The sequence below is a fragment of the Marmota monax genome, unplaced genomic scaffold, assembly GCF_021218885.2.
Source record: "Marmota monax isolate L192 unplaced genomic scaffold, Marmota_monax_Labrador192_F-V1.1 WCK01_AAM20220418_F8-fsc00064, whole genome shotgun sequence".
NCBI classification, from domain to species: Eukaryota; Metazoa; Chordata; class Mammalia; order Rodentia; family Sciuridae; genus Marmota; species Marmota monax.
In genome coordinates this window covers 7,968,060-7,992,968 of record NW_026694542.1, presented here as the reverse complement: position 1 = coordinate 7,992,968, position 24,909 = coordinate 7,968,060, and the positions used below count along the sequence as shown (strand labels likewise).

Below are 24,909 nucleotides of genomic sequence, written 5' to 3'. Positions count from 1 at the left end.
TGCTAAATATTGCAAAAATTTATTTACAATGATAACCACTTTAAAAGTTAAGAGCAAACCTCCTTCAAGATTGGAAATCTCAGCCAGGTGTAATCCCAGTGACTTGGGAGGCTGAGGCAGGAGCATTGCAAGCATGAGCATAGCCTGAGAAACTTAGCAAGACTCTGTCTCAAAAAAAAAAAAAAAATTAAAAGAGTTTAGGGATGTGGTTCAGTGGGAAAGCACCCCCAGGTTTAATTCCCAACAATGCAAATCAAACAATAAACCCCTCACCTTATGTTTTTAACATAATTTTTCACCTTCCCTCCATAGACCCCAAGTACCAGCCTTAAGAATATATTCAGTGTTCCCCAAACATGTCATATAATTTCTGTATACCAGTCATCAGTATACCCTGCCCCTTTGGCCCTTATGTTCCTTGCTATCAAATGAATTTCACTAATCCTTCAATTATTAGTTCAAACACCACCTATCTTGGAAGGTCTTTATGAAATTCCCCAATTCCTGTCACCTCTTCCTTATATGTGTGTTTCCACTCTCCTGTTCTATCTCTATTATACTTATCATTCCATTTTGTATGAAAATTGTATGTATACATTTACTTTGTGGGTGAATGGTTTAGAGATGGGATCATTATCAAGTTCTGAACAATGGAATTTAAGTGGATCTACTGAGAAGCTTCTAAGAGATCTTTCTTAACTCTTAAGAAGCAATGGAAGAGACAACTACCCCTTTCTGCTGGATGTCATCTTGCACCCATGATGAGAGGTGACCACAGAACAAGGCAGACATGTTTAAGCTGGCAAATCAGAAAGGTGGAAGGAATGAGTCCCAAATTGTACTGCTAAACCACAAATTTAAACCAATCCTAGACTAAGTCATCTTGTTACTGGTGAGGGTAAATTTTCCTGTTTTCAAATAAATTTCAGTTGTATTTTCTATTATTTGGAGCTCAAAGCATCCTAATTTATATAATGTTTGAGATGCAAATTAGACATTTATGTAGAGTTGTCAAGTAGTCAAATGTAAGAGTCTCCTAATTAGAAGTCAGGACTACAGTTACATAGTGATGGTTAAAGATAATTTAAGATTTTTTTCAAATCTACAGTGATGCAAAAATGATACAAATTCTTTAGAAACATTTCACTGGAGATATTACCACTGGAGTCCAGTGGTAAAGCATTTGTTTAGCATGCACAAGGTGCTGAGTTTAACCCATTGCACCAAAAAAAAAAAAAAAAAGAATTTTGAATTTTGACCTTTCCCTGGACTACAGGTATGCAGACAATACTTTCTTGTAATGCTGGGCAACAACAGCAAGTTGCAGCTCCCAGTCAGTCACACAACCACAAAGGGAAACAACACAGTCCTATGTTGCTAAGCAGTGATGCTCAGTAGGTGAGGTGCATTAAATGCAGTTTCGCTTATAATATTTTCAATCTACAGTGAGTTGTTCATCAGGACCTAATGCCACTCTAAGTTGAATAGTATTTATATTGGGGAGACATCAGCATACAGAAAAATATATATATATATAATTGGGGACTAGGAAGGCAGGTAAATAGAGAAATGGGCAGAACACCAAGCAATAGTGTACTCCAAGAATAGAGGAGAAAGAGCTACCAAAGAAGAAAGACAAAACTACCAAGGAAGAGAGAAGAAATTAACAGTGAGGCCAAATAAAAGCACTAAATTATAGAGCACAGAAGACAAGTGATTAAAAACAAACAAAAAATTTTATATATATATATATATATATATATATATATATATATATATATATATATATATATTTAATTTTCAGGAAAGAATTGGTCACCTGTATCAAATGCTGCTAAACAATGAGGATAGAAGAAAATGACCATAAAATATAGTACCAGAATAATTCCTTAACATGAATATCCCTTTGTCCTACCAGCCTCTTCTCCCTGGGAGAATGGGACTCTTGTGTTAGTTAGCAAAAGGGTCAAGGTTGCCTTCTGGGCCCACTTAACCCTACAGAGTTAAGTGTGGTGAGGACAAGACAAAAGGTGATGATCAGCAGAGGCAGAAGGTCATAAAATAGAAAAAAGGTATGAGTTTGGCTTTTAAAGATAGGAGAGCATTGAGCATGTTTAAATGTCAAAGGGAAAGATCATTTCTTGCTATAAAACAACACCACTGAAGAAAAACATCTTGGAATTCATTAAAATAGGTTACTTTTAAGATTTCAAAACTTATATGTAGCTGGGTACAGTGGCACACACCTGTAATCTCAGTGGCTCAGGAGGCTGAGGCAGGAGGATTGTGAGTTCAAAGTCAGCATTAGCAAAAAGCAAGGTGCTAAGCAACTCAATGAGACCCTGTCTTTAAGTCGAACACAAAATAGGGCTGGGGATGTGGCTCAGTAGCCCCTGAGTTCAATCTCCAGCACCCCCAAAAACAAAAAACAAACAGAAAAAACCTTATATGGAGAAGAAAGAGTATGATAAAGGAACAGCTGTAAACTCCACCTCACTTCAAGCCATGTCATCCAAAAGGAAAAAAGACAATACATTAAAAAAAATTTTTTTTGTAGTTGTAGATGGACAGAATGTCTTTATTTTATTTGTATATAGTGCTAAGGATCGAACCCAGTGTCTCGCACAGGCTAGGCCAGTGCTCTGCCACTAAGCTACAGCCCCAGCCCAAATACACTTTTTTTAAGAAGTAAAAAATAGTAAAGGAAAAATGCCTAGTTTCCTCTTGATAATATAAAGATGATTCCAGAATTAAAATACAAACTCAAAGTACTAAAATTTTGATAAAACTCAAGATATTTTAAAAGCTAAGGAAATATATATTCTAGCTACATAAAACCATTTTTAATACCCTCTTAAAACACTGTCTTTAATACTTTCTCAAAACTACTTTTTTGTTTTTACTAAAGATGTATGTTATCTTGAGATAAGCTTTCTATAAAAGCTTGTGTACAACAACCACATAAGAAAATAATAAAACATTTTAGGTTCAATTCAGGAAATTCTAAAATTTAAAACCACTCCCAATCAAAATATGACCACTTCAAAGAATAGGGGATAATTTCAAAGACAAGACCAAAACAGCTTTTGATACAAACCACTGCATGTTGCAGAAGCAGTAACCTAGTTTCATTCTGAGTGTAGCATTTGCTGCCCTCAAGAGATCTGCAACTTTCGAGCAAGGTTTTTTTCACTAAATGCCAGACAACAGGTAAAGCAGTTGGGGCGGGGGGCGGGCGACTTCAATGGATCAACACATTTTCATGCTGCAACATACCTCTACTGTAAGGGAAGAAAAGCATATTCCCCATGAATATACACATCACATTAACAAGTCTCCATTAGTTACTGGTAACACAACACTAAAATTTTAACACAAGGCTGAACTACAGAATGTGTGGCAGTTTAATGACATGACATGTGAGGAGAAAAACTCCTCATCACACAAAATTATTCTTGGCTACTTGCTCCATGGCACAATAATTGCTCAGTAATAACCTGAGCTGGGAAAACAGATGGAAGACATTTGAATATACAAAGGTTTCTTCCACTGGATTTCTTTTTTCTTTCTTTCTTTTTTTTTTTGGTGGTGGTGCTGGGGATTGAACCCAGTGCCCCATACATACTAGGCAAGTACTCTACCACTAAGTTACAGCCCCATCCCTTTTTAAAAATTTTATTTTAAAACAAGTTCTAAACTGCCCAGGTTGACCTAGAACTTGGGATTCTCCTGCTTAGGACTCTTTAGTAGCTGAGATTACTGGAGTGAACCACCATGCCCAGCTTTCTACGTGGAATTCTTAATCATCTTTTCCCAAAATATCATTCTCTATATTGCATTGTGAATAACTGCATATTTCAGTAAGGCAAAAGCCCCAAACATTCATATTTCTGAATATGAATGTAAAACAATATGTTCATTCCACTATCTCCCCATAAACTCCAAAGAAGTTACTTTTAGGTTATAAAATAATTAGCAACACTACACACATTAGACATTTATATTTTAACTGCACCAGAATATCTAAAAAATGAGCCTATGAGCAGCAAAGGCACCAGCCCAGACTCCTGGCCTGCAGACAAATGAGTAGGTGGAGGAAACATTTATGTGGGGAGACGATTTTTATACAATGTCTTTCTTAATCTAAGAAAACCACAACTCTTCACAACATACGTCTATAAATAGATGCAATCAGTCAAAAAACTTAGTAAATGTATTGTTTGCTTGCTTGCTTTTGTTTTAAAATAAATTTGTCATAACTCAAATCCAGTGCATGGTCAAGGTAGCCAAGCCAATGATGTGACCAAACCTGCCTGGAGACTGGGGATTTATGACTAAGTCTAATTCCTCTTCATCTATGAATGTTAAAGAAAATTTTCTATTAGTGATATGGATTTTTATTGTAATATCTTTAAATTTTTTCCTTTTCCAAAATCAAAGCACTTTCACATTAGTTCACACTCATGCAAATTTTCTAACACTACTTTTTGGTAACATTTTATTTTAGGTACTGAACGTTGAACCCAGGGTTGCTTTATCACTGAGTTATATCCCCAGCCCTTTTTATTTATTTCTATTTTTTGAGACAGGTCTCTCTAAATTGCTTAGGGACTAAGTTGCTGAGGCTGGCCTTAAACTTGCAGTATTCCTGCCACAATCTCCTGAGCTGCTGGGGCGACAGGTGTGTGATACTATGCCTGGGTTTGGTAACATTTAAAGTATGCAGCTGGAGCAACCAAAGATAGTTCTTTGTTTTGGTACCGGGGATTGAACCCACAGATGCTTTAACACTGAGCCATATCCCCAACCTCTTTTTATATTTTATTTAGAGATAGGGTCTCACTGAGTTGCTTAGGGCCTTGCTAAATTGCTAAGGCTAGCTCTGAACTCATGATCTTCCTGCTTCAGCTTCCCAAGCCACTGGGATTACAGCGTGCCCCACAAGGGCCTGGCCCAAAGATAGTTTGGTTATTTTTTTTACTTTTGTTTTATTTATTTATTTAATATTTATTTTTTAGTTGTAGTTGAACACAATACCTTTATTTGATTTATTTATTTTTATGTGGTGCTGAAGATTGAACCCAGGGCCTCACATGTGCTAGGTGATCGCTCTCCCGCTGAGCTCCATTCACAGCCCCATTTTATTTTATTTTGAGACAGGGTTCCACTAAGTTGCTGAAGATCTTGCTCAAACTTGCAGTTCTCCTGCCTAGCTTATATTTCACTCTCATCACTCGATGAGGATTAGATACTAAATAGTAGCAACTATTATATCCAGATGCTAATTATCTTTTAATTTTTCAGGGACAGTACAATGAAATGGAACCAACCACCTGTCTTCATGTGGAACGTCTCATGTAGATCTATCCATTGGCACAGTTTTAGGTCTACACTGCTCCAGTGCACAGCCAGTTTGCCAGCAGCTGGTGTTGAAGCTGCTTTTTCTCCAGTGGATACGATACATACCTTTGACTCCCTAGGCCCAGTGAAGGGACAAATATCCAAGGGTTCAAGGGTGAGCAGAAGAACCTTTCAGATCGTTTTCTAAATCTGCTGTACATGAGTTAACAAGGATTCTCTTATTCAATGTTGTACTGCTGTCACCTACAGTAAAATGGTCTGGAAAACCAGATGAAAGCACAGCCCATCAGCATAATACTCCCCATCAAATGTAAGCCCACCTTCCTTCTCTGGTTTATTCCTTCCACCCTGAATCAACAAATGCCATGCATCTTCTATTTTAAACTACACACTTGCACATTTTATTACTTCTAAAACAAGAATGCCACATACTTTCCTTCTTTTCTGAGAGATTATTGATTTCTTTCTTTTTATATTTATTTTTTAGGTGTAGATGGACACAACACAATGCCTTTATTTTTATGTGGTGCTGAGGATTGAACCCGGGTCCTGCCCGTGCTAGGCGAGCGCTCCACTGCTGAGCCACAATCCCAGCCCCATCTTTTCTTTCTTTTTTTTTTTTTTTTCAGTTGTTGATAAACCTCTATTTATTTATTTATATGCGGTGTTAAGAATCAAACCCAGTGCCTCACACATGCCAGGTCAGTGTGCTACTGCTGAGCCCCAGCCCCAGCCTCTGAGATTATTGATTTTTAAGTTATTTTATGATCAAATCTACAAAAGAACCAAATAAAGCATAGCCTGAGTGAGGCTACAGACCTCAGGTTCATTTTGGGCTGCTTTCTTTCCCTTACCTCAATATTTAATGATCCAATAAGCTAAGCTTTATTTCTTGAAATTATCTTGTTCTTCCTATTCTAATTACTAACAAGAACCCCAGTTCAGGCCCTCATCACCTCATATTCACACAATTATAATACTCTTTCTGCCTCCCTCTTTCAAACCACCCTACACAGAGATTTTCAAAATTTGAATCATGTAACTCCCTAGCCACAAAACCTTCAATGATTCCTACAGCAATGAAATAAAGTACAATTCAGAAAGCCTCTACCACCTGAGCCCAATCTTGGTTCCAAAATTCATCTTCTCCTTCCCACCTAATGTCCCCACGCTATTTATGCTACTCATCATGCATACGACAGCACTTTCCACCTCTAAAATCTTGTCATTCTTTCCTTCTACCTAGAATACCTTCCAAACCCCCTATCACTATAATAAAATCCCAGCCATCCTTCAAGAACTAGCTCCAGTGCACTTTTTCTTAAAGCCTTGCATGACTGCCTGCACAGAAGGGATTTCCCCTCCCAAACTTCCTTTTTGTTGTTGATGTTGTTGGTACTGGGGCTTGAACCAAGGGAAGTTAAATTACTAAGACTGGCTTTGAACTTCTGATTCTCATGCCTCAGCCCCCACCACTGAGTTGCTGGGATTATGGGTTTTGAAGTTTTGAAGCACCCCTTCAAAACTTCTGTGACACAGAGCTGTCATCTAACATACAACATCCTAAATTGCACTTGTTTGTCTACAAATGGTATTTCTCCCACTACAAGCTCTTTGAGAGAAAGAAAATAAATTTATACTTTTTCATTAGACCTAATGCATTGCTCTGCCCAGAGGCACTCATGAAACATGTAAAAGTCAGGACCACTTTACTATTAGTTCATTAATTTAACTGACATACAGGACAAATGCCATGTCTTCCTTCCTCTTTGCCTCCGCAAAAGGAAGATGTACTTCAGATCTAGTGTGTGCTTTCTCATGTTACTGCTCTGCATTTTTGCTTCTTAGAATACAAAAAAGAATTTTTTCAGTTTTTTTTAAAGTGGTATGCTAATGAAGGAATACTTTAAGAATTCCCTTTAACTGTGAGGAAAAGTGATTTTTTAAAAAGCATTTTTAAAAGTCTTTATTCTATTTATTTATTTTTATACAGTGCTGAGTATCAAACCCACTTCCTTATACATGCTAGACAAGTGCTAAGCCACAATTCCAGCCCTGGACAAGTGATTTTTAAAAATGCCAATTCCTGCTAGGTATGGTGACAAAAGCCTGAAATCCCAGCAGTTCAAGAGGCTGAGGAGCATCATGAATTCAAAGCCAACTTCAGTAATTTAGCAAGGACCTAAGTAACTCAGATCCTGTCTCTAAGTGGTTAAGCACCCCTAGATTCAATCCCTGGTACCAAGAAACAACAAAAAAAGAAAAAGCCAATTTCTTCCTTCCTTGCCATAAACTAGAAATGATTTAAATTAATATAGTGAGTTTGTGTGATGATTTATTTGCTCAGAAGGAATTCTTCACATTAGAAAGTGCAGAGTGAGCCCATGCATGGTAGCATAGGCCTGTAATCCTAGTGACTCATGAGGCTGAGGGAGGAGGATCTCTTAAGTTCAAAGCCACCCTCAGCAACTTAGTGAGGCCCTAGGTAACTTATTAAGACCCTGTCTTAAAATTAAAAATAAAAAGGTTGTGGATGTGAGTCAGTGATTTAGTGCCCCTGGGTTCAATCCTACCAAAAAAAAAAAAAAAAAGAAAGTGTGGAGTGAGAGGTGAAAGGTACCCAGCTATTACCCTATCAAAACCTACACCTTTTTCTTCTTCAAGAACCACAAAGATATTTTTGTTTGTTTTTGTGTAGTACTGGGGATAGAACCCAAGGATGCTCTACTGCTGAGCTACATGCTCCATCCTTTTTATTTTTTATTTTGAGGAAGGGTCTCAATAAATTGCCAAGACTGGACTTTGCCAAGGTTGGTCTTGAACTTGTGATCCTCCTGCTTCAGCCTCCCAAGTGGTGGGTGGGACTACAGGGGTGCATTACCACACCTGGAGAAATTAAGATAGTGAAACCATCCGGCATAAGACACTCTTCTCTACCACTCTCAATAGCTAATTTCCTTGTAAACAGTAGGAAATTTTCCACGTGTCCTGGAGATGGGGGCTTGTAACTACGCTAAAAAGGGTACCACTGTGCAAGAAACACACTGTAGATGTTATAAATCTCGTTTCCGCAAAGAACACAAAAAGGGCAGGGAAAGCTCCTCAGCCCTACCTTAAAATTGCCTTGGGCAGAATTGTCTGTGAATATCAAAAGATAATTTTCAAAGATATTAATGTCAAAGATAACTTACATTTGTTTAAACGAATACAGACATCCAGATACAGTACATATAGTACATATACAAGTATGATATATCTAATGACTAAAATTAATTTGTGAACAGGTATTGAAGCTTAAGTATACAGTTGAAAAGCTTAATATGTTTCCAAATAGAAAAGGAATACTTGTTGAAGACTAATGAAATCTGATAACTCTGAAGTCTAGTTAATAGTAGTATGCCAATGTAGATTTCTTAATCCTAAGAAACAAACAATGGTTAATGAAAGACTGAATCAATAGGGAAACTGGATAAGGACTATATGCTACTCTCTGCAACTTTTCTATAAATCTAAAATTATTCAAAAGGTATTTTAAAAGAAAATTTACAGCACTACTATAGATACTTTAAATACTATAGTTACTTTAAAAGATTTTCTCTGAATTAAAAAAAATCAGATGTCTTTATCAGGTGATTTTTCTCAAAAGCAGATTTGATTTTTAATGTTTTTTAAAGCTTTGATTTTTTTAAGCAATGTCAGGTTTACTTGGTAAAGACTATCAATTAGCAAGTGGGCTTGGTTTTTCACCAGAATCCATGTACAAACATGTGTAAATATGTCTTATGGCATAAGTCCCAAACTGACTAATGCCAAGATAACCTGACTGATTTGGGCATAACAGGCATGGCCAGCTATGTCTCATGACACTATGTGAATACAGAACCACCTTCCTGAGAGCTGTTCAGCACTATCTTCCTACCTGTAAGGTGTATATACTTTCAGACCCAGCCACAGAATTATAGTTATAACTAATTTGCCACTAGAAATATATAAAGATGTGTGTGTGAGGACATTTATTATAACCAAAAAAAAAAAAAAAAACCTGAAACAAAAAATGGCCCATATAGACATAGGCATTGTTATGGTTTGGATGTGAGGTATCCCCCAAAGGCTCATGTGTGAGACAATGCAAGAAGGGTCAGAGGAGACATGATTGGGTTGTGAGAGTCTGAACCCAATGGGTGATTTAATCCCCTAATAGGCATTAACTGAGTGGTAACCGAAGTGGTAGAGTGTGGCTGGAGAAGGGTGGTTTGGGGTATATATTTGTATCTGGCAAGTGGATTCTGCTTCCAGACTACCACGTTAACTGCTTTCCTCAGCCACTCTCTCCCGCCAGGATGTTCAGTCTCACCTCGAGCCCTGAGGAACGGGGCCGGCCTTCGATGGACTAAGACCTCTGAAACCATGAGCCCTCAAATAAATCCTTCCTCTTTTACAATTGTTCTAATCAGGTCCTTTAGTTACAGCAGTGAAAAAATTGCTTAAAACAGGCATGCTATGAATCCATCTGAATTATGATACAGATTTACATTAACTGACACAGAAATATGTCCACATAGGAAAAAAAAAAACATTAAAGTGTGTAAGCCAGGTGCAGTGGCCTATACCTGTAATCCCAGAGGCTCAGGAAGCTGAGGCAGGATCATGAGTTCAAAGCCAGTCTCATAAATGGCGAGGTGCTAAGCAACTCAGTGAGACCCCGTCTCTAAGCAAAATACAAAAATAGGGCTTGTGATGTGGCTCAGTGGTTGAATGCCCCTGAGTTCAATCCCCGGTACCACCCCCCACAAAAAAAAAGGATGTGTGTAAATGGGATCATATAATCTCAATATGCAAAACCATGAATATACTCATGCATAGGTATACTCATTGAGAGATGTCTCAGGAGAAAAGTAAAGATAGGGAGGGGGATACATTTTTTTCATATTTTTCTATATTCCTTAAATATGCATTTGTAATCTTTTAGAAAAATAATAATGCTATTAATTTTTATGTTACTAGAAACAATCTGTTTAACACCCAAATAAGACATTAAGGACAGTAACTAAATATACAATTTTTAAGTGATTCCTATTAATGACAAATAGCAAAATATCTATTATTAAACTTACTGTAAATTTTAACCCTAGAAAGCTAAGAAATATAAAAGTATCAGACACCAGCCAAAGGATTCTAGGTTGTCAATGTGAACCGCAACATTAACAATATAATTTCATCTTAAAGATAGACATGATCACAATTTTAACTCCAAAGGACAAACTATAGATATATATCAGGTTACTTTATATGGATTCCATTTATAAATATACACCCTGCTGATAATGTTTGTACTTTAGCTGAAAAGATAAACCAATGGATTCTTTTGCACAAGTAAACATAACTCTCTCCTCCTCTTACCAAGGATTCTTTCTGTATCAGTGAATTTGGGAGCTGAGAGAACATAATGCATCCAATATAACCCTATTACATAAAAGACAAGGAAATGAGAGCCTCATCACAGTTAAAAGGCAAGGCTCCTCTAATGGCAGAACCGGGCTAAGTACCCAGAATCTGATCAAGGTTCAAAATTAATTATTTCTATATACCTATTAGAATGCAAAATGGACAAAAATAAAATATTAATAATGACACATGCTGAAAAAGATGTGAAATGACTGGAACTTCCACACCCCCCCCCGCCCAGTACTGGGGATTGAACCCAGAGGTACTCCACTACAGTATCACATCCCCAACACGGTCTCAGTAAGTTGCTGAGCCTTGAACTTGTGATTTCATGCCTCAGCCTCCAAGTCACTGGGATTACAGATGCCTACCAACGTCCCCATCAACTGGAACTTTTCATATTTCCGGTGGGGATACAAAATAACACACCCACTAGAAAACAGTTTGGCAGTTTGGGGTAAAGTTATACACATACTATATGCTACAGCAATCTTACTCTTAGGTATTTACCCTCAAGAAAGGAAAACATATTTACCTCAACACCTGCCTGTGAATGTTTATAGTAACTTTGTTCATAATCACCAAAAACTGGAACCGATTCAAATGGCCTTCAAATGGTGATTGGTATTCAATTAGCGATACACTCATATCATAGAATACTATTTGGCCATAAAAAGGAAAAAAGATACACATCAAAACTTGGACAAATATTGGGCTGGGTTTGTGGCTCAGCGGTAGAGTGCTCACCTAGCACGTGCCAGGCCCTGGGTTCGATCCTTAGCACCACATAAAAATAAATAAATAAAATAAAAGGTATTAAAAAAACAAACAAAAACCTTGGATAAATATCAAAGGCATTATTTTTAGTGAAAGAAGCCAGCCTTGAAATGTTATATACTTATCCGTATTTATATAACATTCTCCAAAAGACAAGACAATAGTGACAGACAGTAAGTAGCTCAATGTTTGCAGGATAGAGGGCAGGGGACGGGGTGAATACAAAAAAGTAGCAAAAGGGGATTTGGGGGATGATGGAGCTTTTCTGTATCTTGATTGCAGTAGTGGTTACACAAACCTACATATACACTAACATTCCCAGAATTGTATGTATACAAAAATGTCAATTTACTATTCATTGATTTAAAAATGTAAAGCAATTACTCAGTCTCTGGTTTCTAAAAACCAGAAGTATTCATGGATTTGAAATTTCTTCTCTTTAATTTTTCAATTAGTAAAATAAAATGTTTTAATGGGTCTTTTCTTTAAAAATATCTGTACCACGAAAAAGGACACTTAACTTGGGAAATTAACCTTACCTCACTTTGTCTCTATTTTCCTACTGGTAAAATGGGGGAAAAAAATAACACCTACCACCTAAAGGGGTTATAAGAAGAATGAACTGTAAATACTATATAAAGGTTTGTTAAATAAATATATTCATATTTATACACACTGTATATGCAACTTCAGGTATAGAAATTTAGAAATTTTGTCCTTCTGGAACACTAGGCTCTCTGTTTATTGTTTTTGTGTTTGTTTGTTTGTTTGTATAATGAAGATTAAACTCAGGCACTCTACCCCTGAGCTACATCCTCAGACCTTTTTATTTTTTATTTCAAGACAAGATCTTAGTAAGATGCTAAAGGGGGTTATACTACAGAGTTTAAGAAAATCTCTTTCTACATATTCATTGGCTCTATCAGTTTTACTTAACATAATGAACAGTAGACAGCGTATGCATGTATCTGTGCACAGGTGATATGTGTGTGTTTAGCAATGACAAGTGTACTATCTCTGAGAAGACCATAGCTTCAAATGTTGGGCAAAATGGGATCCAACCTAAACCCTTTCTAGATTTTCAGTTTTTAAAGAACTACCCCTCTATATGGAATAAGGCCATAAATATGATTTTTATCACCCTCTTGCACCCTTTTTAATCCAATAAGCATTTATTCAGTATCTACTTCACGAAGATACATTTTTAAAAAGACTATATAAGGTCATGTTTTTTCAAACTGCCTGTCCCAACCAATTTTTCTAAATGAAACCAAACTAAATAAAAACTACCATATTGTCTCACAGATAGTGACACAAAGTTTTTGTTTCAGATGTGGGTGTAAATGTAAGTGAAGAGTGTATATGCATGTTCCGATTCTTTCTACAGATATGGCCCAACTGCTAGGACTACTGCTAGACAGAATTAAACACACATCAGCTCTAGATTTGGAATAGCCCAATCCTGCAGCAGTTAGCTGCTGTGGACAGGTCTCTCAGTACTCAGTATACCACCTGGCTTTAGAGACCTAAGACATCTTCAAAGAAATAAAAAATATCTAACTTTCCATATGAGGTGATGAAAGGACTGAGGAGAGACTGGAAGACAGAAAAAACATCTCCTAGATATAGATTATCACATCTGACAACATGGAATGGATGCACAAGTGCTTATTTCTTTACCATAATCTTACAGGAAGAACTTTGCCATTTTAAATTAGGTATTTTCTTTCTATTATGCATGAATTTTCTAATATTTAATTTTAACATTTTCTCACTTGGCAATTCTTCCCCCAGTGGTGGGGGATTAAACCCACACAGCCTAATATCTGCTCCAAGAAGGCAATTTTTTTTTCCTTAACTTACCATATTATACATGATTTAATTTGTATGTGTAGTATGCTGGGGACAGAACTGTCAAAGAACCAACTTTGCTTTTCTCTTAGAGTAAAGCAAGATCCACACTAGGATCACAGAAGATTATCTGCTTTTTAAAAAAATAAGTCTTTGCTATATTTTATATATATATATATATATATATATATATATATATATATATATATATACACACACACACACACACACACACAAATATAATCTTTCTCTTTGTGAATACCTTTTACATAAAAGCTATATTCCAAGATAATTGGGTTTTACCTACTAGGGAACTATAAATAGCCTGGTTTTTTTAAAAAAAAAAAAAAAAAAAGATGACTGATGCCCTAAAACTTATACTAAAGTCTTCATATTTAAAATTCTACTACTATTTAGAAAATTACCCAGCTTATTTCTGCTCTAAATGAGATAAATTAGCTGAGTTTTGTGTAAATCTAACAAAGTCAATGTTAAAATTGTTACCTGCCTAGTACCTCAGCTTAGTCACTAGTTGCTTTGAAACAAGATTTCTCAGCCAGCACTGTAGGTGATTCTTTATGGTGAGTGTTGTTCCATGTGTTAGAGAATGCTTAGCAGTATTCTTCTGCTCCTCTACTCACTAGATGCCACTAGCATCTGGAGGCAAAATCAACTGTGATTGAGAACCACTGCTTTATGGTCTCATACTTTAATAATTATTTCCATGTTTTGGGGATGGGGGTACCACTGCAAATAAAGGAAAAATTTTTGATCAAATGCAGTTTTTAATAGGAACACTGATGCCTCCACAGTTATCAAGCTGCAGGGCTACATACAGTTATATACCATCTTATTTGGTTGACAGGTCTACCAAATCCTAAAATATTCAAAACAAGTTTAACTATATTTAAAGTATTCCATATTGTAACTTGTTTAGAAGTTTGGAACTCCAAAAAAAAGTTAAATATGTGTAGTTATAAAATGTATATAAATAAAATAGTTTAATAATTACCAGTGCAGGCAGGATTGTGATATATATATATATATATATATATATATATATATATATATATATGAATGAAAGAAATATCATAAGAAATACTTAGCAATTACAAAATCATATCTTTTGGGCATTATAACTTTTTATTCATTATAACTTTTTATTTTCTTTTTTGAGACAGACTTGAACTCCTGGGCTCAAGGGATCCTCCTGCCTCAGCCTCCCCAGTAGCTTGGACTACAGGTCCATGCCCTAGTTCAGGTGTTGAAACTATTTTAAAGACATTTTCTCGGGCTGGAGATGTGGCTCAAGCGGTAGCGCGCTGGCCTGGCATGCGTGCAGCCCGGGTTCGATCCTCAGCACCACATACAAAGATGTTGTGTACGCCGAAAACTAAAAAATAAATATTAAAAAAATTCTCTCTCTCTCACTCACTCTCTCTTTAAAAAAAAAAAAAGACATTTTCTCTCATATTTAACCCCTCTTTATTTAAGGATAGAAGAATATGGGGTTTGGTCTTAGGTTGCACTGGGATTTCTCTTAATATTGTGAAAATCTTAGACCCCCAAAATAGTTGGAAGTTATTTTGTGCAACTAAATATTTAATTTTTAATTTAAAATGGACCATTGAAATTTTCCTATAAATCAGTTAAGGGATATATTTTAAATTTAAATACTTAATACGCATATACCCTGTTATGTGAAAAAGAACATATAATGAACAGAGCAGCAGTATTGATGATAGCCCCAAACCAAAAATAATCCAAATTTCCATCAATAATAGAATTAATAAATAAATTATAGTGCATGCATATAATAGGGTATTATTAGTTTCATAGGAAAACTAATAATACTAATTTCTCTTTATGAATACCTTTTATATATAAACCTATATTCCAAGATAATTTGGTTTTACCTACTAGAAAACTATAAATAGCCTGTTTAAAAAAAGAAAGAAAGATGACTGGTGCACTAAAACTTATACTAAAGTCTTTATATTTAAAACTCTACTACTATTATTAGTTTATTATTTATTTACTATTATTAATTTCATAGGAAACTAATAACAAAATCAGATACAAAAGAATACATGCTGCATTTATACAGTACATTTATATAGAGTACATGCTGCTTATATAAATTTACAAAAGAGATTGAGGACATACTCAACAGTGGAGCATAAGCTTAGATGGGTACCCAGCACCAAAATAAAAAAAAAAAAAAAAAAACTTCCATAAACCAGGCAAAACCACTTTATGATGATACGGGATATGAAAACCATTTGGAAGAGCAATAACTAGGAAAGGACATGAGAGGCTCTGGAACTTTAATAATGTGTTTCTAGTTGGGCACAGTGGCGCACACTTATAGTCTGATCTACAGGGGAGGCTTGAGTCCAATAACTGGAGGCCAACCTGGGTAACATAGTAAGATCTCACAAACATTTGTTTCTTGGGCTGGAGTTGTGGCTCAGTGATACAGCACTTGCCTGACAAGTGTGAGGCACTAGATTCGATTCTCAGCATCACATATAAATAAGTAAATTAATTAATTAAAGGTTCATCGACAACTAAATATATTTTTTAAAAAATCTGTTTCTTATTATAGATGCTGATTATATAGAGAAAATTCACTAGACTGCACATTTATGATGCCTCTACTTTTCTGTGTGTACTGTGATTAAAATTTCACTCAAAAAAAAAAAAAAAAACATACATCAATACACACACACAGAGTGTGAAACATGTGACTCCAACCCAGGTTCCTTATCATCCAATTTAGCTTGCAACAGAAGCTGGTATTATCAGTTTCTTATAAAACTAGTAAGTTTCTTAGAGTTATTTTATGATATACAGAATAATCCTCAAATATATTCACTCTCCCATAAAACAAACAGTTGCACACTCTACACTGTCTGTGCCTTTTTTTTTTTCATGAATACTTTAGAGATTTTTTCCATAGCAGTATACAGTGTCTTCATTAATTTTTTCAGCTATGCAATATTTATCCTATTGTTTGAATATAAGCTGTTTTTAAACTTTTAGAGTTAATTTTGATTTATATAACTTTGTATATTTTTAAAAATGGGGGGATGCTAGGGATGTAGCTCACTGGTAGAGTGCTTGCCTATCGTGAGCAATGCCCTGAGTTCGATCCTTAGCACCATAAACAAAACAAAACAACAGAGAAAAATGTGGGGCCCCCTACAATGAAGAACTTTCAGAAAAGGTAATTTCAAACTCCAGATCTCATAGTATATTAATACAGAAAAGTCCCCGGTCATTCCAGTCATTTTTCCAAGGTAAACATAGATTTATCCATTCAATCAAGATCAGAAACATTCCTCTCCAGCAAAAACAAAACAAAAATCCAAAATTACCATGTGTTTCAGTGTTCATAAGTCATTGATATTACTTTAAATACATTAAAATGACACATTCAAAAGGGTGAAAAACTTTCACAAGGTCCTAGTTATAAGTCTTCTCATTTTGTAGGTCACACAGTGTAAGTAAAAAATTATGCTCCATTGAATCCCAAAAAAGGAATACAAATTCCAAAGCTGAAAAATTATAAATGTTATATTTTGCACTAGCATTAATGACAAAAGGAATCAGAGAGACACTGTACATCTTTGTTTAACCCTCTGATGCCACATGCACAGTAAACATCAAGAAATTAGGCTAGAAGCCAATTTTTTTCCCTCTCTCTTCTACCCTTACAATCTGTTCTTGTCACACACTCATCGGTTTATCAAAAAAAAAAAAAAAAAAAAAACTGACAAGGCAACCAGCCACCCCAAGCTTAGAAGAAAAAGCACCCCACCCCCCAAAAAAGTTTACTTATCAAAATGTTTTATAATTAAGGAAAAAAATATGTAGTCCAATCATCCAAATTTTGTTTTATTAGTCATTCTGGGCTAGTATGTAATTAGTATATATTCTGACCAAGATTAAGTTTTCAAAGTATACTGCAAATTCTAAGGTGAGTCAAAGACCATTGTTTGCCAATCTTTCTTTATCAGTTTCCAATACTAGTGACTAATTCCTTCAATAGGCAAGCCTTTAGATAGCTCAACAGTAAAAGAAAATAAGGATTAGCAAATTCCCTTGAAATAAATCCTAAGGCATTTCTGATGTGTCTCCCTTATCTGAACAGTCTTTAGGTAAATCTTGTGGGCTCAGAGACTTATCACAATGCTTCGAAAATTACAGAATAACTTAATTCCATAAAACCAAAGAAATTCTGTTTTTAAAGTTGTATGTACTACATAAACTACATACATTGAATGTACATTTCAAAGTAATTAGTCTTTTAAATGATATTTTTAAAAGGAAAAAGGAATGTCTTATTACCTGAAACTGTCTTTAGGATAAAAAGAAGTGGCTAGAAACACAATCTTTAGGCCTAAAACAGAGTCAATAAAATCTGACAGGCAAAGAAACCTTACATTTCCTTCCTTCCCCCACCAAAGCAAAAATGTACAAAGCACTCAAACCTGTAGCCCAAATAACAGTTTATGATCAAAACCTCAAAAAAGCAATGGAAATTCTATAAGAGAAATGTTTATAAGTATTTTTAATAATCAAACACAACTGCTACATAAACAGATTAACTAAAACAAGCAACTGATGTCTTCACTGATTCTATTAAGCACTTTAGAGTTTGCATTAATCATGAAAATTTATACTAGACTTTGCTCATGATTCAACTCTAGACACAGAACTCATTGAGATATGTTAACGTCCAAAACACTTCTTTCACCACATAAGCTTTGAATAGGCTTAAAATAAGTACAGCCTGTGAACACTGTAGAATTTGCAGCTATGTTTTATTGTCTCTACCAAGTTCAACCATCCATAAAGTAAGAAATCAAAGTTCCAATAAACACATTACACCTGCAAGACTTAGGTATGCTGCAAGTCCAATATTTGCATTTTTTTTCATCCCAAATCTGCACAAATGAAAGAATGCCAAATCATAGCACCGGACCTCTAAATCTTGTCTTAATCCAAAATGATCTGTAGTTTCACTCTGACTTGTCTGTGTTCTACCATTTGTTGAGTTCCTAATATGAATACACACCAGGAACTGTGCTAGGAGATCGCAAACATTTATTTCAAGTCCTCAAAACAAATTTCATTCTGCTGATGAGAAACTGAAGTCAGAAAAAGTCAAGGTGATATGTTCAATGCCATAAAGCCTGTAAATGGTGTAGGTCAAACTGAAAGCTAGTTTTACCTGGCTCCAAAGAACCATCTCCTTTTAGCTAATGACACTAACTGCAACACCAGTTTGCCTCTATCAAGGCTAATTCATGTGATAACCATCTAAAATGATGACAATAGCTACCTAAAACAGTAGCACAAGACCAAGGAGTTACCAATGAAGAGATGTAGTTACCTACTTCAGAATAACTAGTTCAAAAGGACATGATTCAAAATAGAAGACCATCCACTTCTTTTTTTGGGGGGGTGAGGGGAGTCTCTCAACTGACTTTTTAAAACAAGGGAAATGAAACTCAAGAGTATATTCACATTTTTGGTAAAATTATCTACAATCCTAGAGAAAAGTGCGACTTTTTTTTTTTAACAATTCACATTATAGTTTACTTTGACAGACTTCAGCCACTCAAAAATAAAATCACATCAGTAGCATTATTAACCAACTTTCTTTTTCCTGCAGACTTGAAAAGTATTTTCTTACCACACCACAAGAGTACTTCCCATACTTAGAGTAGAAATGGAAACAGCTCTGGGTGTCGAATCAGATCTTGAGGCCACAGTCGCAAAGAGTAGGTGCTGTTTCCCGTGAGTAGGAGCTGCTGATCTGAAACCTCCTAAGGGAAGGGTGTCTGAAGAGGAGTGTTGGAGAAACTGAAGCAAGCTGCTTGTATTAATGAGGACGAACTGCTGGCACCACTACTTCTTAAAAAGTATCTCACTGCTCTGCAATTGTTTTCCAGCTTCCAAGCCCTGAAGCTGGCAGGGAGAGAATGCTGTTCTTACAGCCACATGCGTTATAGGATCAGCTGCTATATGGGCATATGGTTGTTTAACTAGGAAAATGACTGGATAGAAGAGGGTTTACAAAACTAAACCAAGGAACTACACGGTTCCCTGAGATTTGAATGGTCTGTCTGTATACTATGTTGACAAAGAAAAATAGTATATTTGCAACTTTGAAATGGTTTGGGTTTAGCATAGGCAAATCATTTCTGATAGTAAAACTTCAGGTGTGACATGAACAAAAAAAAATGTAACCTGTAATATTTTTTTTTTTAATATTTATTTATTTATTTTTTTTTTTAGTTTTCAGTGGACACAACATCTTTGTTTGTATGTGGTGCTGAGGATCGAACCCGGGCGGCACACATGCCAGGCGAGCGTGCTACCGCTTGAGCCACATCCCCAGCCCAGTAACCTGTAATATAAGCCACTTCAAGCATGTACATTAGGTAATAAAAATGCAAATATGCAATCTCAGCATGTTTTCAAATTTCACAGGATATACTTCATAATTATTGAAATAAATGCTATTCTTCAGGTGTGTGGAACAGGTTTTATGCAAGATTCCTACCTCGCCTTCCAAAGTGCCAGTTAAAACCATGAATTCCTTAGACTCTCAGAACCCCAAAATATGCAAAAAGAAATAAAATATAAACAAACAAAATATAAAATGAAAAATACTGTCAAAATTATAAACTCCTAGAGAGCTGGGGACTGCTTATTTAACATCACTGCCCATCTTAACACTATCACAAGATTAAATGTCCCTTGATTGAAACATTATTAAAAGACAAAAGCTGAATACAGAGCAATTTAAGCAAAATAACTGATATTTACAATCTTATTGATAGAATGGTGCAAAGTTCATCCCCAGCTCTAGACTCCAAACATGAAGCCTAAATTCCTTAACTACAATTAAAATCCTCCCATTAAAACAAAAATTTTAAATGGTTGATTTTGACGGCACTATTACCTTTAATAAAGATATGAAATCATATTTAACAAAGTTGAAAAAAATTCTCATCGTAGAGCAGGTGCTTTATTATGGGTATGACAAAGCCTCCTTTTAAGAGATCAGATCTAATTTAGCCGACACATACAGATTCCAGGCAGGCATTATAAACAGACTACTTCACTGTTGAAATCTGCTACATTTAGAAGGAGATGCCAGGAACATACAGTATCAATTGGTCACATCTAAACAAATTATTTTGACTCTAGTTTTAACTTTTTCTGGAAGACTCACATTCCCTTTTTAATGGGAAGACAGAGACATAATACCTAACTCACTATAACCAAAGAACAAAACACAAGGCTACATACATATGTTTGTTGTAGTTTACCGCTCAGGGCCAAAGTAACTAATCCTTATAAGAAAAACAAAACACAAAACTCAAATTCCTTTCACTTTTGCATAATGTGGATCATAATCTGAGATTCCAGGAACAGCTTCAAGATGACTATAGTCACATAAAAAATTATGTGTTTATTTCACTGAGAAAGGGGCCCTAAAGGTTTCCATGACCCCAAAGAAAGGTTAGGAACCATGGAAAGAAACATTTCCAGAATTGCTGAAACTTAGCAGTGAACATTTTAAGCAAAATTATACTAAAGACAGTGTCTATCTAAATACATGTGCACAGTGGAGACACAATTAACTAAGCTACCTGGGAGTGCTCTCAATTAGTGCAGTGCACCACTCACAGAACATTCCCACTCTTACATCACTTGCCTTCAGCACCGACACCACACATCCCAGCAACAGCACCTTTCCTTCCCTAAACATACACATGTTGTCAACAAAGCATGTGCTAGTTGCCATTCCCAGAACAATACCGGCCTGGTCATCCTCTGGAAAAACAGAGATCTTCATCCCAAAATATCTCCCGACTTTTATACTACACCTTGACCATAGATGTTAAACATTACAACAAAAAGGATAAAATTCCCACGGCACCATATGTATCTAATGAACTGGGGGAAAAGCATCACTCAGGTGTTGCTGCGGGTCCGCAGGAGATGTACACAAGGAAAACACCATAATAATGATGCTTGAACACTGGGACAATCTGGGGGCAATCAAAGACCGACAAACGCAAGAACATCCTGTAACAAGATTGTGGAAAGCACCCTACTCCAAAGGCGAAGGCACATTCCTTTGATTGGCACAAGCCATTCTCACAATGGATCCGCGATGACAGGGGCTGCTCTGTAATCAGGAAGTGTGCGTTTGTATGTGGGGGTGGGTAGGTGGGATTCTCTAGATGTGATCAAAGAGTGGTCCACTTCAAAAAAGAATACACAGGATCTTAAATCCTCAAGACGGACTTCGAGGTGAGGGAGGGGCAGTTATTATTTGTACAGAAGGCATCCCTCGACAATGAACATGTTACGTGGAGAAGTAACGGGGGTGTCACTACCTTTGGTGTCTCGGATCTGAGACTCTTCAGCAGAGCCTGATTGGCGGGGAGGAGGAGGTGGGGGTGGAGAAAGGTCTGCATTACCCACTGGGGTGAGAGTGGGGCTGCTGGTGGCGGGTGTACATCAGATGCATGTTGTCCCCGGTGGCACAATACTCCTGGGGGCTGGAGGTTTGGGCGCAGCCACAGGGCGGGGAAGGCAGTGAGTGCAAGCTACCAGCTGCAGGGCAAGAGAACGCTCGCAAGAGAACCGGTGCAAACCTCCCCTCTGCCCGCTAACCCATGCCACCCCAGCCTCCCCTCAGGCCTCGGGGCAAGTGGACTCGTTGCAATACTGCAACCAAGCCCAGGTCCGTGAAGGAGGGGGCGAAAGGGCAAGAGCTGGACGCCCCCGGCCCAAGCTCGGTGCCAGAGGAGCGCAGCGCCGGGGCCTCCCCGCCGGATGGGGGCTGCTCCGGCCTAGTGCACGCAGCTGCCTCGGCGCAGCGTTAGCCGGTCCCCAGAGCCCGGCCCGGCGCGGCGGGCGGCGGAGAGGAAGGTCTGCTGCCTGGGGCGCCGCCGCGGCGGTGGCGAGTGCGCGGGGGAAGGGGCCCCTACTCACCCGGGCCGGCCGCCTCCGCCTCCGCCGCCTCGACCGCTGCCTCGGCGGTCCATCCCTGCGGCTGGGGGCCTGTAGCCGCGGCGCTCGAGTAACCACCGCCGGCGGGGCCGGCCCCTCCCCCCTGCCCAACGTATGCGCTCAGGGCCGCTCCTCAGACCCGGCCTCGGCTGCCGCCGCCGCCGCCGCCGCCGCAGCGCTACGTGGCCGCCGCTCCGACGTCTCGCGACTCCCTTCCGAGCGCGCGAGGGCGAGCGGGGCCGGCGGGGCGGGCGGCGCGCGGGGAGGGCGACAGAGGAGGGGGTGTGCGTGTGTGGATGTGTGTGTGCGAGAGGGGGGGCAGGGAGGGAGGCGAGAGAGCGCGCGCGCGTGCCCGAGGCCCCTGCGCTCGCCGGCCCCCCCGCCCGGCAGGGATCCCGATACCTCCCTCCGCCCGCCCCCCCTCCCCCGGCATCCCGGCTTCGGGGAGCGGCGGCGCGCATGCGCAGCCCTTGGGCCGGCCCTGGCGCACCTTTTCTCCCTCCTGCCACATTGTGAGCGCTCAGCTGCGCAGATAACCGCCGACTATCCGCTCCACCCCCGCCCTCGCCCACTCCGCCCACTCCCGAGCGCCCAGGTAAAGGCGTGGGCTGCGCATGCGTGCTGGTCCCCGTGGGTCGGGGGGCGTGGTTGCTGAAAGGAAGCCGAAATGCAGAGTAGGAGGGAGTTGTGTGCTGGCAGTGTGCGATTCCACGAAGTTGGGATTAGGGAAAAGTAAAGTGAAAATAGGGGCAAAAATAGAAAAGTAGGCCGAGTGGAAGTAAAAGCGCTTATAAAATAAAAATTTAAAACTTGATTGCTGGCCTCATTACTGGAGGGCAGTTAGTGACAGGACAGAAATAACAAGATACAAGATGCGAGCAGTAGTGATCGTTCATGAGATGACTGGGTTGGTTAATAAAAACTGAAGCAACTTAAAGATTGCCAGGGTGGTCAGAAAAACAGGTTTAGAGCTGCATTAGTCCTATAGTCAGGAATAGGGAAAGCTGTGTGTGCTGGAGACCCAGAGATGCTGCAAGAAAGGAAATCTCCATTGTAAGTATTACAGCATTATGACTAATTAGCTATTAATCATTAATATAATTAATGATGCTATTAGCTAACAAGGTAGCGTTTATCCAAGTTCAGAGCCAAGAGAGAGTGTCCATAATTGAAAGTGTGTAGGGTATAGGAAGAGGAAATGATTTGGCAAGCTGAAGGTCCAAGTTAGAAAAGACCAATGCAATAACCCTGAGGTCAGGATGACCCTCTCCCACCATAAATCAAACTTCCCAGAAGTTGGCCAGTCTTGTCTTAATTGAAACTCCTTGCGTTATTAAAAGCACACAACTAATGTTATTGCGTTAAAGCTGACCTCAATAACACGTAAACATTTTCAGTACAGGTACAGCTACTTTTCTTCAAAACAGAACACCCCGAAAAAATATCCTGCAGGGAGTAAAATGACCTGAGGCCAGACAAAATCAAGGAAGAGACTGAAACTTTACAAATAAAGGGGTCCAAGAGCTGACTCCATCCTTGGCCCCTTCCAAAAACAGATGCTTGGCTTTTATTACACTTGAACTCCAGACTTCAGGGATCATACTTTTGGCAACTTTTGGTCATTTTCTTCAGTAGTGAGTATTTTACTGGATTAACTCTAAAAATTATATTTCATCAGCTAAAAAAATCATCAGGCAGAACAGGAGGAATTATGTGTTAGTAATAAAAGGAGAGACTCTAACGCAATGTAAGAAAGAAATTAGTGCCTGTGGGGGTTGGTGAACCCAAAATGTTTGAGATGTCTATTTGGACACTTGATCCATTGCCCCCCTCCCCCGCCACCAAGATCAGAGTATCCTGCTTGGAAGAGGGTTATGCAGAGTGATGGCCAAAGAACAAATTGACCTTCCAAGTGCTATGACTCTCTGAAGGACTGCTAGTTATTGCAATAGTAATAATATTACTTTGCATTTGAAGAGTGCTTCATGGCTTTTGCAGGGAGGTTATGTCTATCATTTCATCAGATCTCCTAACAATCCTGCAAGTCAGAGAGGACAGGTATTATTTCCAATGAAGGAAGTTCAGGCCAGGAATGTTTTAATGGCTCAGCCAAAGTCATCCAACCTAGTAAACAAAGGAGCCAGACCAGGGTTTCCTGATTCCCAATGGGCTGGTCTTTCAGAGGGTCTGATAAAATTGCCACATCTTTTGGAATGAAAATAAGTGTTCTTAACATTCAAATCTACTTCTGCGTCTTCTTTATTTAATTTTTACCCCTTCCTTCCTTCTCTCTTGCCCCTGTGAAACTTTGGGAGGCTTTGGGCCTCAGGGCTATCTAGCAAGGTCCCTTTTTAGAGATTCCAATTCCTCTGTTTTCTAACTCTTTTCCATCCACCCACCACAGGGAGAGGGCTGCCAACAGTGTTACCA

General features: G+C 38.2%; 1 protein-coding gene across 2 annotated transcripts in view; it reads right to left on the bottom strand.

Annotated features, from left to right (window-relative positions):
- Nucleotides 1-22,990, bottom strand: part of Znf652 (zinc finger protein 652) — a 55,638-nt gene extending 32,648 nt beyond the window's left edge. Inside the window, exon 1 of one of the 2 annotated variants that reach the window (XM_058571532.1) lies at nucleotides 22,970-22,990. The gene's annotated coding sequence lies outside the window, so the exon portion shown is untranslated. Of the gene's footprint in view, nucleotides 1-22,461; nucleotides 22,652-22,969 lie in introns of those variants that run through there. The other variant, XM_046420420.2, reaches the window with a different exon arrangement.
- Between the last annotated feature and the right edge of the window lie 1,919 nt (nucleotides 22,991-24,909).